The sequence below is a fragment of the Acinonyx jubatus genome, chromosome A3, assembly GCF_027475565.1.
Source record: "Acinonyx jubatus isolate Ajub_Pintada_27869175 chromosome A3, VMU_Ajub_asm_v1.0, whole genome shotgun sequence".
Classification (NCBI taxonomy): Eukaryota; Metazoa; Chordata; class Mammalia; order Carnivora; family Felidae; genus Acinonyx; species Acinonyx jubatus.
In genome coordinates, this window is record NC_069388.1 from 124,470,529 (window position 1) to 124,478,832 (window position 8,304).

General features: G+C 42.6%; 1 long non-coding RNA gene across 1 annotated transcript; it reads right to left on the reverse strand.

Annotated features, from left to right (window-relative positions):
- Window positions 1-3,379: 3,379 nt before the first annotated feature.
- Window positions 3,380-8,096, reverse strand: LOC128311375 (uncharacterized). Its single transcript, XR_008289778.1, has 4 exons — window positions 7,731-8,096; window positions 7,018-7,285; window positions 6,186-6,426; window positions 3,380-4,053 (listed from the first exon to the last, which is right to left on the reverse strand). It is a non-coding gene; the product is annotated as an uncharacterized LOC128311375 (long non-coding RNA).
- Window positions 8,097-8,304: the final 208 nt, after the last annotated feature.

The following is an 8,304-nucleotide window of genomic DNA, read 5'->3' on the forward strand; positions in this document are numbered from 1 at the left end:
GTGTGTGTGTGTCTGTCTCTGTGTGTCAGTCTGTGTGTGTCTGTGTGTGTGTTAAAACACCTAAGTGCTATTGGATATCTTCTTATGTCCTTGAGCTAGTAAAGAGAAATAAAAGTAGCAATTTCCTACGCAGCCCCTGTGCTGTCAAGCTTGTGAGAGTTTTAGCAAAGGCAGCCTGAGGTGCTTGGGAGAATTACTTTCCTGTCACTGCCATTACTTTCACTACAAACCAGGGAAATAATAAGCATTTTTGGCTCTCCTGGTTTGAGTTTGAAGTTCATTGTAAAGCCAAAAAAACCCCAATATTTTGGCCTAACTAATCATAAAGCATTACACAAATGAACAAATAGATTATTTTCTCAGGCTGGGTATTTGACAAGGACAAGATATCAGGAAAAAAATAGAAACAAAATAATTTGGCTTATGTCATGGGAGAGATGAGAGACAGAAGATAGATGTGCTGAATTCCAGAAATCCCTTATTTGCAAATGACATATCAGATAAAGGGTTACTATCCAAAATCTATAAAGAACTTATCAAACTCAACACCCAAAAAACAAATAATCCAGTGAAGAAATGGGCAAAAGACATGAATCGACACTTCTCCATAGAAGACATCGCAAACACACATGAAAAAATGCTCAACATCGCTCATCATCAGGGAAATACAAATCAAAACCATAATGAGATACCACCTCACGCCTGTCAGAATGGCTAACATTAACAACTCAGGCAACAACAGATGTTGGTGAGGATGTGGAGAAAGAGGAACCCTTTTGCACTGATGGTGGGAATGCAAACTGGTGCAGCCACGCTGGGAAACAGTATGGAGGTTCCTCAGAAAACTAAAAATAGAACTATCCTACAACCCAGCAATTGCATTTCTAGGCATTTATCCAAAGGATACAGGTGTGCCGTTTTAAAGGGGCACATGCACCCAACATTTATAGCAGCACTATCAACAAAAAGCAAAGTATGGAAAGAGCCCAAATGTCCATCGATGGATGAATGGATGAAGAAGATGTGGTGTGTGTGTGTGTGTGTGTGTGTGTGTGTGTGTGTATACATACATATGTATACATACATACATACAATGGAGTATTACTTGGCAATCAAAAAGAATGAAATCTTGCCATTTGCAACTACATGGATGGAAGTAAAGGGTACTATGCTAAGTGAAATTGGTGAGTCAGAGAAGGACAAATATCATACGACTTCACTCACGAGGAATTTAAGAAGCAAAACAGATGATCACAAGGGAAGGGAAGCAAAAATAATATAAAAACAGGAAGGGGGACAAAACATAAGAGACTCTTAAATATAGAGAACAGAGGATTGCTGGAGGGGTTGTGGGAGGGGGGATGAGCTAAGTGGGCAAGGGGCATTAAGGAATCTACCCCTGAAATCACTGTTGCACTATATGCTAACTTGGATGTAAATTAAAAAGCAAATTAAAAAAAATTTTTTAATTAAGCTTTTAAATGACTAAATAAATAAATAAAAATCAACTCCAGAAGTCCTTTAGAACAGAAAGATAAAACCCTTGTGTACTTCTTAAGCCATTCCTGAGGAGGATTCCCTGACCAGAAATTAAGTTTATCTCCACCCCCTTGCTAAGCCAGGTCATGAAGAACAACAGAATCCTCCCTCCCAAGAATTTGTAAGGCTTCCTTTCTCCTCCAGCATTCAAACAACCTGACCTCAAGATCCTAACTGATCAATCGACTTTATAGCCAAGTGCTGTGTGAATTTTCTTTGCAAGATCAGTGTAGATGGAAGCCAAGGTTGTGTGGCTTTGTCTCAGAAAGAATCCACTCCAAGTACCCATGTCCCTGTGGGGTCCCTAAACTTCTTTCTCTTTTGAAAATACGACTAAGTACGTTCATCTGTGGGGGGGGGGGGGGAAATCCAGCCACCATGTCTGCACAAAATGGGCATGTAGGTGGAAGACAGGAGGGTTGTAGAGAGACATATGGGTGGAGAATCATCAGAACAGAGGAAAAGGGTAGTAAAAAGAGGAAGTGAAACTAATTCTCCCTTGAGAGCAATGGGCAGGATGTGTTGATTAATCCTTAGTGCAAGGGAATATGAGCAGTTCACCTTGGTTCAAAAATCTCATGTCAACATTTAGCCCCAAATAGCTCGGGTTTTCCTCACAGACCAGAAAGGGGAAGCAGCTTTGAGTGCTTCTCCACTGATTCTTCAGCAACTGGCTAGCAAGATTCAAAAAAAAAAAAAAAAAATCTCATGTGTTACATTTACACCTACTCCCCTTTTAAGTTGGATTTTTTATTACCACTGGTACTTGGGGTGGCGTTTTAATACCCATGTCAAAAAAGTTGAAAGCAATTTGCACTGAGGTTGTTCTCTAAGGATTTGCCTCTGTTCTTACCAGCCTGAAGAGCAAAAGAAGTGTGAAATTACTTCCTCAGTCCTCTCCAATGCCAGAAATTAAGATGCCAGAAGTCCTGGTATTAAAATGAATACTAAACATGTTTTTTAGGAAAATATCTGCCTAATGACCCCGCTTATTTTCAGAAACATTGGCCTCTCCTTTGGACCATTTTTTAATCCAGATTTCCTTACTTACAAGTAGACTGGCAGCTAAAAAGCAGATACAAGGCAAAGAATAAAGTAGGGAAAATATTTCTCATAAATATGAGGATCAAAGGAGTATTGTTCTGGAAAACTCATCCTGATAAGAAAAACACAAGCTTGCCATTGGGGAAATGAACAAGGGAGTGAATAAACAACTCACCAAAGAAGTACAAGGGGCTAATAAACAGAAAAGTTCACCTCAATAGTAATCAAAGATATGTAAATGGAAACAACAAGGAGAGGCCATTTTGCACCTTCCAAATTGGCAAAGTTGGCAAAAGGGTGGAAAAGTAGTCCTGTCCACACACTGCTTGTGGAAGAGTAAACTGGCTAGATTTTTAAAAAATATTTTAAAATATCCAGAATGCATTAAAAAAAATTTTTAAATGTTTATTTACTTCTGAGAGACAGAAAGGGACAGAGCATGAGCAGGGTAGGGGCAGAAAGAGAGGGAGACAGAATCTGAAGCAGGCTCCAGGCTCTGAGCTGTCAGAACAGAGCCCGATCTAGGGCTCGAACCCATGAAACACGGGATCATGACCTGAGCCAAAGTTGCATGCTTAACCGACTGAGCCACCCAGGTGTCCCTAGAATGCATTTTAGATTTAAAACTACCTTTGGCATATGAACTTTATTCTATAGAACCAAACAAAGTCACAGTCAAATATTTATAAAAAAGAATATTTATCATAATATTATGATAGTAAAAAATTAAAAACAACTTGGAAATCTAACAACAAAGGAGGCATATATAAATTATGCCCTCTCTGTATGATGGAATACTACATAGTTAACAAAAATCAGATTTGCAAGGAACACACAACAGAGGAGATATAATCTAATCGTAGAGTTTTTAAGCAGGGCATATAAAATTAATACTTTGATTCAATTAAATGTTTGCATATAAAAATGACTAAGTGTTTGAGTGGTTGTTTCTGGTAAGAGGAATTGAGGGTATTTTTCTTTATTCACCTTACTTGCTTCGTTGTCTAATGGTTTGAAGCAAAGACTGTCAGCCAGTGTTCCTAGGTTCAAATCTTGACCCTTCTCCTTTTACAACTATGCGATCATAAGCAGGTAACTGAATCTCTCTGTGTCTCAGTTTCTCTGTTTGTGATATGGGGATGATAACAGTACACACTTCACAGGATTGTTGTGGAGATTAATACATGTAGAGAAATGGCATGATACCTGGCCTTGGATATAGACTCAGGAACCACAGTTGCCCTCAAGTTGAATCAAAGCATCTGGGTAGCACATTTACTCAAAACTGAAGAAAGGACAAAGGAGGAAGGCAGGGAGGAAGGGAGGGGAATTACTCTTGTAAAGATAATAGGACGCTGGCGAGTTGGATACAGTAAGCGTTGCCAAGTCCTTGTTGGAGCTCTATGTTCAGTATGCATGTCATAGAGTTCACATGCACACATTCCCACACTTGCATGATGACAAGATCACCTAGGGAAAGAGGAAGATTTATTTTCAAAAGGAAGATTCCCAGGTCCCTCTCCTGGAGATTCTGATTTGATAAGTCTAGGCTGAGCCCAGCCAATTTCTTTTTTTAATAATCAGGGAAGTCACAAGCCGCTGATTTGGATGGACAAAAGACCTCCAGAGGGTTGAAAGCTACTGAGTCTGGCACCAGGAAACCAAGGGCATGTCCAGTGCTGGTCTCTTTGTCTAGAGTGTTAAATAGACATAAAGTATGGGACACAGGGAGCAGGACTGGATGATGTCTAGGCCTTTAAGACTCCTTGACTTTTTCATGCTATTAAAAGCTTTCCTGATAACTTGTCTGTCTGACATTTAAGGCTGGTTAGGATGTTCTGGCCCATCCTGACCCTTTGAACTTTACGTCCCCCTGGTCCTCGGGCACATTCTCTACCCCACTCCAGGATGGCTCTACACTGTCCCTAGACCACAGTTTCTTTTCTTGACTTTTTCCTGGGTGTGTCTCACATTCAAAGGCCCTCTCCCTCCCTTAACCTAATTCTCTTAATCCCTTTAAGCCCAGCATAAGTGTCTCCTCCAAAAACCTTTGTGTCCTGTCCACCCCTCAGTGACCATTTATACAGACAGCCCAGTTCCGAAGGTTACCATGCTGTCCTGCATTGCTCAGTAACTTCTTTCACTTGTCAAACTCAGGAACAAGGGCCTTGATCATAACTAATACACGAATATTGCTTTATAGCACGTAAATGGTTTTCCTGTTTATATCTCTGGAGCTTTACAACAACCACATGAGGTAGACAGTGTTATCATTTCCATCGGAGAGTTGAGTAAACTTATGTTTAAGGAGGCTTTCTCACTTGCCTATGGCAAAACTATCTGTAAATGACAGAATTACAAGACTGTACCACTGGTAAAAGGAAGAGGGATTCCCCCATATGAATATTTCCAATGTGGAGGGTTAATGAATGGCCCTCTTTGTTGTCCAGAGCAGGGGGAGGCCAAGCCCCAAGGCTTTAAAGAACAGCTGCATCTCGGGGCTGAGCCTGTGCCATCCACAGACTCAAATGGCAGACTCATTATTGCAGCTGTTGCCGGCTTTAGGGAGCCACACAGCTGTTACCAGGAGATGGGCTCGAAGAGAACGGGGAAATAGAGCCCTGCGACAATAACTGTGCCTACGTGTGTGTGTGCATAGCGTTGTCCCTTCTCACAGCTCAAAAATGTTCTAAAGATGTCATGTCATTATTCCTTACAGGAACACCGGGTTCGGCAAGTACAAGTGAGAAAGCCGTCAGAAGGAAGGTAAGTGTCTTAAACTAGCCTTTCCTGGACATTCTGCAGAATGAAAAGCAGAGTCTTTGCGGGCTGTGCAACCTTCTTAATCATCAGCATTTGTGATAAGCCCTGCAGAAGAATGTTCTTGGCAGAGCTGAGGAGCCCTAGTAGTGTCTGTGCTGAAGAACAGACAATGGATTTGGAGATAAATGTCCGGCTCCCCTCCCCTCCCATGCCTTCCCCATGACACCAGCTGTTGACATCTTATGGATCTTAGCATCTTTTTTTGATGCTGAAGAGACCATGCCTGCTGATGAGCCCATATTCTGTTTTCTCTTATTACCCATCTTACTTGTCCCTAAAGCTTCCCTATTCCTTCCCCACATTTCCCTTTCCTCCAGGCTGGACCTCCCCTTCTCACTCTTCCTTGGAAAACAGGCCTCTTTTCCCACTGCTAGGACTTGGCCAGTGTAGGCTTTCTGCCTCGGGCGAGTGGTGCCACCCCACTTCCTATCCAAACCCTACGTGTTCTTTCTGGTCTATTCTGAATACTAGCCACCACCTTAGTGGCCACTATTGCACCCATCGTGTGTGCCATGCAGGCCAATACAAGGTGTGGTAAATGGATCTGTGCCCCACAAATGCCAGCATTTTCCTTCTTTTCTTGCACCAGGCCCCTTCCATCCCTCTCTGATCTACAGCACTGCTTCTCTAAGTGTGACCCAAAAACCACGTGACTCAGAACGTAGGCAGACAAGGTCCAACAATTTGTTTTTATAACAGACTCTTCAGATGAGTCCTCTTAAGAAAGCTGGATTTGGGAATGAGTGGTCTAGCGGTTTGCAATCCCCATGGTTACCTACCTGGAGTCTGATCCAGTACAGAACATCCCAAGGTATTTCCCTTGTCAATGCTTGTCGGCCTCGTTTGTCCCACCCTCTCTCATTTCTGCGGGAGTGCAGCCTTGCAGGCTTCCTGTGAGCTGTGCACAGTCTCTCAATGCCATTCTTCCTGGGCCAGAATAGCAACAGCCTCCTTCACAGGGTATCACCAAGCTGGTTTTGCTCTCACAAACTCGCTTCCAGATTGGTTAATGCATCTAGCCTGCAACACACATTTTCTAAGTATTCTATCTATGATGTACCAGAAACCTCCCTATATTCTGGAGACATACCAGGAACCAGATGAGGTCCCTGTACCAGGGTGCTCATTTTCTAGAACAGACATCTATCTGCAGGGTACTAGAGGTCAGGAATGGGCTTCAGGATGTCAAATGCAGTGCACAGCAATGACCGTGTATGTGTCTGGGTATATTTTACTGGTAAGGAGGTCTATAGATTTCATAACGTTTTAAAAGTTTTGTGTAACTCAAAAAGGCTAAGAGCTACCAGATGGATGGATAATGATGAGAGTACTTCTAAATAGAGAAAATGTCATCACCGGCAAGCTAACAAAATGATGCCAAATTGGGATCTTTAGTAACCCTGTCATTAACAGGTCAACTATTTACTCCAGAGTGGGTGATATCAAGATGCAGAAAAATTTCCTTAGGTATCAAGGCCCTCGAGGTAAAACTAAATGCCACAGTCTATCCTCCTGGTAGTTATATGTGGGTATATCTCATTTCTGAGGAGAATGAGGTTGGTATTGACGATCAAGAAAAAAAAATTGGTGGAAATAAGTTGTAAGTTATACCTTAAGAGCAGATGGGGTTGGGCCAGGGCATGCTGGATAAAATCTGAAGTCGTTGGACCAGCATCATCTCGGACCCCTGTTGTCCTGAAACTTGGGCCCCACAAGTGTGTGTTTGATGGGCAATCATTCAGAAAAGAGTTTCCTCAGGAGCAGCTCAGTCCACACCAGAATCTACCCTGGGTGCTCGGGAAGGGAGATTTCTCCTTCTGTAGCCATTCTTCTGGAGAGGAACCTTACCGAGAGCCTCTACCATGAGGTTGGATTCTATCTGAAAAGAGCAAAAAGGATGCCTCAGACTCCCAGTCTGACCCCCAGCTCAGCACAATCTAGAGGTGTTTACAAGGAACTACAGTGGGGGAAGGGAAGAGGCATTCCCTGTCTGGATTGGAGATGGGATGGGCTGGGGGGTGGTGGGGAGGAAGCTGCAGTTTGAGCTTTGAACGTGATCTCTCAACCTCAACAGGAAGACCCAGCACCAGCAACGACTTTCTTATGGCTCCCAATTTGACACTTCTCAGGCCCCCTCTTTGGGCGTGGGGGGGGTGGATTTTCCAAGGAGGAAGGGAACTTGCAGAATCTTCTGACATGTACCAGACAACCTCAAGATTCTGGGGGAGAGCCCACCATCCTTGTTTCCCAGGGGAGGCCCTATTGCTCAAAATCTGACTCAGGTTGCTGGTGAATGCTGGGTGATTTTAGATTACAGACCCAACCTCAATTAGTCCACAAAATGATTGCATTCATTGCTTCATTCGGCTGACTCTTCACTCTTCTGCACAGCAACAAATTTCCTAGGCCAGTCACTTCAACCTGGGTGTTGTTTGTGCTTTTCATCACACCCCTCCACCTTCTGTGGGACAAGAAGGGTCTGTGTTACCTGCAGTGCCCAAGTTCAGATCTTCTGGTCCCACTAGGTACTCATTAAGAACCTTAAGTCAGTTATTTCTCTAAGCCAGGACTCATCTGTAACATGAGGACAGTAATTAATTGTACCTCACTGGGTTGTAGTGAAGATTAAATACAACAAACCACCTAGCACATGGAAGTGTTAATGTGATTTGTTTCTCTTACCTTTCCTTTTTTTTTTTTTTTTTTGAGTATACTTGACACACAATGTTACATTAGTAAAAGGTATACAACTCAGTGATTTGACAAGTTTACACATTACACTGTTCCTCACGAGTATAACTGCCACCTGTCCACTTTTAATATAGCAAATATATAGTATTCTAATAAATCTGGTGCCGGTTACTCTGCACAAGTCATTGTCGGAATGTCTGTTTCTTG